Here is a 9,154-nt window from a genome sequence, read left to right as displayed (position 1 = left end):
ACCGTTTAGGGGTCGAAGGGTGTCGGATGAGCCGTTATCCCGTGCACTCCGCGTGTGCGGCGGCGGATCTCGTACGCGTAACGCAGCACAGGACAATGCACAGTGTCGCCGATCGTTATGATCGTGGAGCCGTGATAACGTTTTGATATGACGCTATCTCCGTGTCGCGATAAGGTCAGCTATCACGGGGGTGCGTGCGGATAAGATGTAATTAGATGATTTCAGAGATGATTTAGACGTTCGGTGCGTAATATTATAGCTAACTTATCGGATAATCCGATGAAAAAAAAAAAAAAAAAACGATAAATTGAAAAATTAACAAAAATGTGTTTCCCGTTTAGATCTGCAAAAAAAAATTTCGTGTTCCTGGAGGCGCCGGGCATCGATCCCGGTACCTCTCGCATGCTAAGCGAGCGCTCTACCATCTGAGCTACGCCCCCCGGTTGAAAAACTGGTTCAGATCAAGAATATTTGAGTGAACGTTTACGATCTAGTTATGACGAACGCGCACATTCACCGCGTACGTAATGCGTTTCGGCGTTGACGTTACTGTCATACATATAGTTTTACGAGCTAAGACGCATGTGAAATCCGTTAGTATATTTCGTCTACGTTTTGGAGTAGGTGTTTGGCGCCTTTTCTTGCATATAAGAACTTTTTTTTAAAATTAAAAAAAAAAAAAAAACACACACACACATAATCGACAGTATTACAACCAACGTTTGAAGGATAAACTAAATCTAGATTACGACGATGGATTTACGATCCAGTCCTGTCCGAGCGCAACGGGACTTAGATCTCACGACGCGCGAACAGCGCAAATGTATCGTTTTACGAACTATGCACAAGGGCGGAAATAGGGGGTGGAAATTCCCGGGCGTAAAATTTTAGAGGATGTAATTTTTGTATTTATTAACAACTAATTTGATATTATTTACTTTGGTAAATGCTGATATAAGGTTAAAACTCAATAAGTATGATTGTATGTTAATTATTAGAAAATAATTCTCGAGAAGAGTATTTGATTATTTGTCTATGATAGGGCGTAATTTTAATATTTTCTCCTGGTGTAAAAATCCCTAGTTTTACCTCTGTCCACACATAGTCTCCGGACTGGAAACGGCTCGGCATTCGGTTACGGTCCAGGTGGAACTGCGTGTTACCGGAATGAATCTTTCGAGCCGCACGGGTCGAGTAGCGTCGTTCAACGGGCGAGCCGGACGGATAATCGGACACGCGTTACGATCATATGAATATTTTAACGGCTGCGAAAGAGTGAACGATGGCGAAGAGTCGTTTGTTCGTTGCCGCGAAAATAATACAAAAATTGACGCGAGGACGGGGTGGTGTAAGCGTATTGTTATTGGTTTACCGTCCGTTGTTCTCGTGCGAATGACGACATCGCTGCCGAAGCTAATACGGAAGAACTTTTAATAATTCGCCCCACACGCGCACCGCTACCGATAAACATCGTTCGAGATACGGTTTTTGGAGACTAAAACTCTGCAACGCATTCGAATCGGATTAAAAAAACGGTCCGAAGATCCAAACGGAACACGAAAATGCGTTTTCGATATCGAACGACGCTGCAGCCGACGCGAAAACCCAATGCGGTTCGTCCGCGTGTACCGTATTGTGACTCAGCTATACCGGTAAAAATAATTCTCATTTTGGTAGATCCTCCCCCCTCCCGTATGGTTCGATTTATTTCTCTCGTTTCCTGTACCTGTACCGTTCATTCGATTCCAAAATATTTATCACATCGTTTTATTTCTGTTTTTCCTCGTTCGTTGTAATCGTCGTTACTGTTTGAATCCCGCCCAGCTCTCAGTGCCCTTTTTCGTTCGTTTTGTTCTCCGCGGTGCGAGGTGATATTTTTTCTACTTTTACCAAAAACGAGCCCTGGACGATTGTTTACGTAATTATTTTCGTTTCGCCCGGGTCGCACAATCATGTAGCGAATCGATAAAACACTTGACGAAAACAAGATTTTTTTCTCTCCGAAACTATGCGTTCGAGATAAACACACGTAGAATTTTAATGTTACTAACCAATTTAAGATGAAACATTGCAAAATGGTTCACAATTTTTTTTAAAACATCTCGTGTTATAATCGTATTCTTTTAAATTACCTCGAGACTATACAATTATTAAATTTATTTATTTATGTGTGTAGAACATTTGAACTTCATTATATTAATTATAGAAAACACGGTCTTGGTCAAATAAAATCAAATTCTGTTACCAATTGAGATTTTTTTTTTTTACAAAAAGTATACATGTTATAAATATAAACAAAATATTGTTAAAGAGCATCAAATAATAATAATAAATACAAGTAAAAAATAATGAAACTTTACGATCAGAGTTGAGTAACAAAGAAGGTGAACAATATTATATTATATACTTACTGTATTGGTATTTTAATTTTGAATCCAATGTACTATAGTTCTTAACATCTTTTTTTATACTTCTGAAGATGGTTGTTATTGTTAAAAAACCATATTTCGTAATAATGTAGGTTGATCTTTTAATGTTCTAACTTTTGCAAGAGTGGCATTCAAGATATTGGAAAATCAAAAATTTAAAATACAGATTTTTGTGATTTATATCGTTAAAATCAAAATAATTTTATTTTCGAAAAACAATTAAGAAAATAAGAAATTTTCAGCTGGTTATAAATAAAATAAAAAATTGAACATTATACAATAGTAAATGGTAATAAGCATTCAGTAAAATTTACATATCTTTACGATTATTATTTTTTGCAGTATGATGTAAATAAAATGTCGATAGGTATTGTTAGTTTTTCGCAATTATTAAAAAAACTGTTGGGTAATTTGCAAGATAAAATATCTTCATACTACAAATTAGAGAATTAACTTTTTACTTGGTAATGATCAGAACCCCTTTTATATTCGCAATTGTGTATACAGACCCTAATTATCAACGCATTCCTAGGTTCACTATGATTCTAAAAAGGTAAATAATTAATAAAAACTATATAGTGAACTACAATATTTTATCAATAAAAAATACGTCTGTGATTGAACGTAAAAGTATTTGGAGTGGTAAGTCTTTGCGTTCAAATCATAAAAAAAAAATTAAAAAAATATTCCATTTTTCAAATAGAAAAAAAAACAAAAAATAATTACCAAAATACATTATCCCCAATTGACTGTAAATAGAATAAAATAAAAAAAATATTCATTAAAAATAAAAAATAAAGTTTTATATTTATATCTATATAGATGTTAATTGTTGATTAGTTACGCCACATGGTTGTAATTCATTTTTTATTCCCCGAGTGAAGCGAGAAATGTTTTACAATTACGTGTATTATTTTTGTATTTACGATATCGACCAGAAGAAGTGCTTCGACCATCAAAAAAAAAAAAAAAAAAAATGAAAAAAAATGAGAAATGGGTTTTAGTTGGTACTTTTGGGGGTTATTTTAGCAATTTCCAAACAGATTTCTTAATAATTGTAAAAAAACTGATGAAAAGAAATAAAAAACAGCAACTTTTCCAACAATAAAAAACAGCAACATCTAAGGCATACTGGTTTTTGATAAAATCGAATTTTTTATTCAATCATAATTCAAAAAATAATAAAATATGAAATTTAATTTAATTTAAAATAAAAATAATTAGATACATTTGTTCGAGTTTAAAAAAAAGAAAAAAAAACTATAAAAATCCCGAAATTCTGCTACTTTTTACTATAAAAAATTAATCAAATTTTCAATTTCATAGTTAAGATTTTTAATTTTATATAGGCAAAAATAAATAAATACTGGAATAACTTATAATTGTTTTTATTATGTTTAAATCAAATATTTCAAAGAATATTAAATGGTATTTAATTTAAAACATTTCAATGTTTCGAAATATTTAAATAAAGTTTATGTTTTTTATAGTCATTTGAGATTTTTGTTTTTCTTAAATTTAGATTTCATTTTTTTTTTTTTTGGGGGGTAAGTTAGAAAGTTTAACCTACTTTATTAATAACTTTGGGTTTTTTACTATATCAACGATCTTTAAATATGTAAACTGGTCCACTCGACTTCATTCACACATAGTTATTTCGAGAGTAATGACACATCGGTTTTAAGTTTAAAATATTAATAGAATCACTTGTGAATATTATCCAACCATGGAGTTTTGTCCTTTATTTTATTTATTTTTTAACTCAAAACGGTTTGGTACTAAATATCAGTCTCCAGTAGTATACAACGCACAAAATAATATTTTCTTATTCACGTATAAAAACAAAATTATAAATTATAACTTATTTGAGATTTGTCCAATCAACTGTCACGTCTAAACTCCATAAAATATAGTAAATAAAGAAAATGTGTCACTATATACTGTACACCATAGAAATAATAATTGTTTATTTTCAAAAATGATTACAAGTTTTACAAAGCTTAATAATAACTAAAAGAAGATATTTTTTTGGTGTGTTTCTTCTATCTCTTTTCACGTATTCTATTAAAAAATGTATTGCTACTTTTAAATTAAATTGTTTCTAGTGTTTCAAATCACAACGTAAAAACGTACGGAACATTATACACGAAAAGCTTCAACTTGAACGGATGTACTTCATTTGAAGTGTTTTTAAAATTTAAAATTAAACGCCAGCTTTAAATTATAAGTTGTATAATGTTCTTTGCAGTTATAATGCTAATTAGGGACGGTGGCATCGGATGACTTTGGACGGGTTTTTCGTTATAAGCGTGTACATGCTCCGGACTGCACGTTCACCTAACTATACATAATTATATGCGCCCGTCCATCACAAAGGGTAAAAAAAAACCGGGTACGAGATCCGTATTTAATGGTCATAGTTATTACGTGCTAGAACAGAGTACATTGGATATTTTATTAATTATATTATCTCATACGTGGAAATGTTTTTATTATGCTTTTGTGCGAATTAGCCGTCGTGGGCCATGTTCTAAATAGCGTATCTACTTAAAGTCAACAAAAAAAAAAAAACTGATACAGCCCATTCAAACTTTGTAGAATATGTTTTAATATTTAAAACGAAATAGGTGGCAGACTGTTCGGACTGTTATTATCAAGGTGTTCGGCGGAACGAGTGGAATGTGAAAAGTACAATTCTCGATTGATGGAATCGAATTGTCAAGGACGACACGATAAAGAACCAGATTTATTATTTTGGATCGAAAAATATTAATAATAATAATAACGCCCGTAAGAGTTGTGTGCGATTCGATCGCACTAAAACGATACGATTAACCGACAACGGACGCGGTGGAAACGTTATCGCGCATCTGTTCATCGTCGAATATTCTAAAACAAAATAATTGACCTATTCAATTGTGTTATATTTGTAAAATTGTTGGGTATAACTTCGGATGGTAAAATAACTGTTTACAAAATTTATTTTATTAATATAATTACCGATGGACAGAATTATGATGATATTCTTCGATAAGTTCTCTGAACCAACAGTTTCCTTTCATTTCTAACCTATGTGAATACAATCGTATTATTCTTTTATCTAAATTAGTACATAAGCCAAGTGTGAATAACAATTAAAACAATGTGTTTAGTTACACAATATTAATTGTATTTTTCACCAAAAACTGTACGTATACAGTATTACGGAGTACTGATTTGGGTAAAGAACGCCGTTTTTTTCGGAACTTTGATAATCGTTCTGAAAAGTAAAAAATATAGCTGTGATGTAACGCATACAATTACCCGCAAAAAAGGTGCCTTATGAATTTTACCATAATTGATAATAATACGGTGGGTTTGAAACTTTGTGTACTTTAATACACTTTAACACAGTGTAAATATATGTGCATAAATATGCATTAAAAAACACCGAACTTACTCTTAATTATTCGGCAACAAATAAATATGCATTAAAAAATATGAGAATATGCTACAACAGTATTATTAAATATATGCTACGAAAAATGACTAATTCACGTTAATTCTGTACTAAATATGTAAAATTACGATACATTCTACAATGTAAAATATATATTATGCCTATTTATTTGAATGTCAAGCATAATATTTTGACAACGTGATTGAATATTAATGAATAATGGAATTTTGTTTAATAAAACTAGTAAAACTAAATGAACTTCCTACTTCTGTAGCTTTATATTTTCGAATCTCGACGTTTAAGTTTAAATCTAAGACTTAAAACCATTTTCTGTTGGTTTAAAAACAACTTCACATAAAACTTTATTAGGTATATTACCTGTAAGCGTATGCACCAAATAAAAATAAATATATTTACGTCTACTTTTGCTACGAACTTTTGAAACGAACTTAAGCCCAGTAGTCGCTATTCGATATACGTTTGTGATAAAATATGCAAATTATTAGGTTACAAGTTCTGATGTTAAGCAATTATACTTTAACGGTGTCAATAAAATGTTTAATACAGTAAATTTGGCGACGACCTAAATTTAATAAAGTACACCAAATTCATTTTGATAAAGCTGGTAACTGTTCGTGTACGACAATTATATATTGAATACAACTTTGATATAACACTATAACTGTTCTCCGATACGGTCGAGAGTCGACTTAAAATATAATTTTCCACTCGAAATGTTCCAACGTTCGTAGAAATTTATTTAAATAAACATTATTCTAATTATGTAAACGCTACGTTTGCTTACTGTATAAACAATTACACACCGCCTGTAAAGGGTTGTATCGAATATTACCAGTGCACTGTTATTGAAAAGCCGGACTCACTGTAAATGAGCATTACATCGATTAGGCTACATAATAGGAACGAATCAGTACATAAACACACAATGCGCGTACCACGGTTAAATTTTAAACTATTGCTGACGTGTCAACGCGGACCGTGTTTTTTCTTTGTTATTTTTTTAAGTCATTTCTCGGCTACGAAAGGATTATATAAAAACGTTGGAACGCAAATATTTCTCCCCGTCGAACAGCAAAAAACCTATTTATTTCGTTCAAATTGAAATCGTTCGAGTTTCCCATTTTTTTCCTTTTTTTTAAGAGCACTGCAGGAAACACTTATGCAATTACTATAATATTATACCACCACAGAAATGTTAACGGCCGTTCAACGTTATTATAATTATTACGAAGTCCGAGAGACTTGTAACGTTTTAAAAAGACATGGCCACGTGAAAACATAATGTATTATATTATAATAACGAATGGAATTTTTTCAAAATAAAATAAAAATTCGAACACGCGTAATTTGATCTAATGGCTTTTGAAACGTTTCGGAAAACATCGTGCGATACACGATACCGAATTGCTGCGGAGCGTTCGAAATAATTTAATTAAAAAGAGAAAAAAACGCGCATTTTCCTGCGCAAGAACACACATTATTTACTAATACATCCCGTGCGCTGAGGTTCGCCGCACGAACTTCGATTCGTATAAGCTCTGGTAAACCGAAGGATTAAAACCAATAAATATTATATGGTACAGATTTAAAAACCGTAACTGTCTCGTAAAACAAGTGAAACAAACCGAGGACCAAATATATAAAATGACTGTATAACGAACGATACGTAATTGGAAATTTCCAATACGTGTTATACTTATAAATGTATATAATCTCGACCGTACACCATACGTTTCGTAGTACATATGGTTGCGCGCCGACGGAGGAGAACACGAAATTGATCGGAGCATTTAAAAAGGTAGAAAATTGGTTCATAAATCGAACCTCGGTTTTTTTCTTTATTTACTATACTCGATTCGCATGTATATATATATATATATATGTACGTGCATGTACTACGCGTTGTACGAACTACAGTGTCCGAATTTCCAGAGTTTCCGAACGTGAAAAAATTGCTCCCGGGCGAAATAAAAAGCTAGACGTACAATCGAGCACGACAGCAGCTGCAAAAGTTCGGTGTTGAATAAAATATCGCGTTAGAAACAACAACCGGACCTAAACGAGACGAAACCCGTTACGTGCGGCGCGAATCACATTTTTCGAAAACGACGGAATATCAGTTTTCATCTTTTTTTTTTTTTTTCTAGTCGTATAAATTACACATAGATAGAAGCGCATTATTTGTTGCATTCGCATCGCTAAGACAAAAATAATCGAATTACTTACTTGCAGTATACACAAAAAATTAATGTGAATTGTCTGTGTACGACGATACGCGCAACGCTGTACTGATGAGTGTTTTTCGACATTAAATTGATAATTTACTACACACTTATTTTTTCGATTCTCATTATCTCTATCGCTTTCGATTATGCTATGGATTGTACAAAGTTGTTGCTCAGTTCGATAAATTTTAAATTCTAAAAATAAACTTTTGACAAGCTAAATAACGATTCGGACCACTGTACCACAAGTTCGATTACTTTACGCGCATTTATGCGGCTTCAGCATTTGCTTACTTCGGCGCAGTGACGCAATGTCGGTAAACCCGTGTTTATTCCTAACGACGTGACCATATAATTTGTCCGCTCCAGCCAGTAGATTTTAATTGGAAAACACGTCAATCTTTGCACCTTTATAACATTATGCTGGAGTACATTTAGTATAGTTTCTGTTGTTGCAAAGGTTATTCCATATAAACCAACATATTACAATAGCCATTATATCATGTAGGTACGTATGCTCTCTTTGTTTTTGAAACATACATATAACTATAAAACAAATTAATGGATTTTCAACTGCGATACTTTAAAAGTGTTCACTGCAACTTGTTTCATGAAATTACTATAATGCCGTTTTACTGAAATAAAAATTTCATTAATTATTTTTTCCGTGCCAGCTAAGGGATGAAAATACTTTTTCCGTGTGTACTTTTATTATAAAACTACACTTAAACAAAAATATTTGTATAATACGATTATTTTACGTGCTCGACTGTCGAATTATGCACAACACACCAACGATTCCAAATCGCTTCTTTTTGTTTTACATGTTACAACCCTTCACTTTTTTTAAAACTAAACATATCGCTCTGAAAACTGTTATTATTTAATTTACAATTTTATTTTATTTTTATTTTATTTTATTTTTATTTTTATTTTATTTTACAAACGATATAACAATTAATTGTAATCTAAAATTAGTATATTCTTCGTATTAAATCGTATAACATGGCTTAAGTGACTTGGGTTAACAAACCACTCAC

General features: G+C 32.1%; 1 non-coding gene across 1 annotated transcript; it reads right to left on the bottom strand.

Annotated features, from left to right (window-relative positions):
• Nucleotides 1-367: 367 nt before the first annotated feature.
• Nucleotides 368-440, bottom strand: Trnaa-agc. Its single transcript has one exon. It is a non-coding gene; the product is annotated as a tRNA-Ala (tRNA).
• Between the last annotated feature and the right edge of the window lie 8,714 nt (nucleotides 441-9,154).

The sequence above is a fragment of the Sipha flava genome, unplaced genomic scaffold (genome assembly GCF_003268045.1).
Source record: "Sipha flava isolate LNK unplaced genomic scaffold, YSA_version1 44_pilon_pilon, whole genome shotgun sequence".
NCBI lineage: Eukaryota > Metazoa > Arthropoda > Insecta > Hemiptera > Aphididae > Sipha > Sipha flava.
The sequence above is the reverse complement of the archived record's forward strand: the minus strand, read 5'-3'. Positions and strand labels throughout refer to the sequence as shown.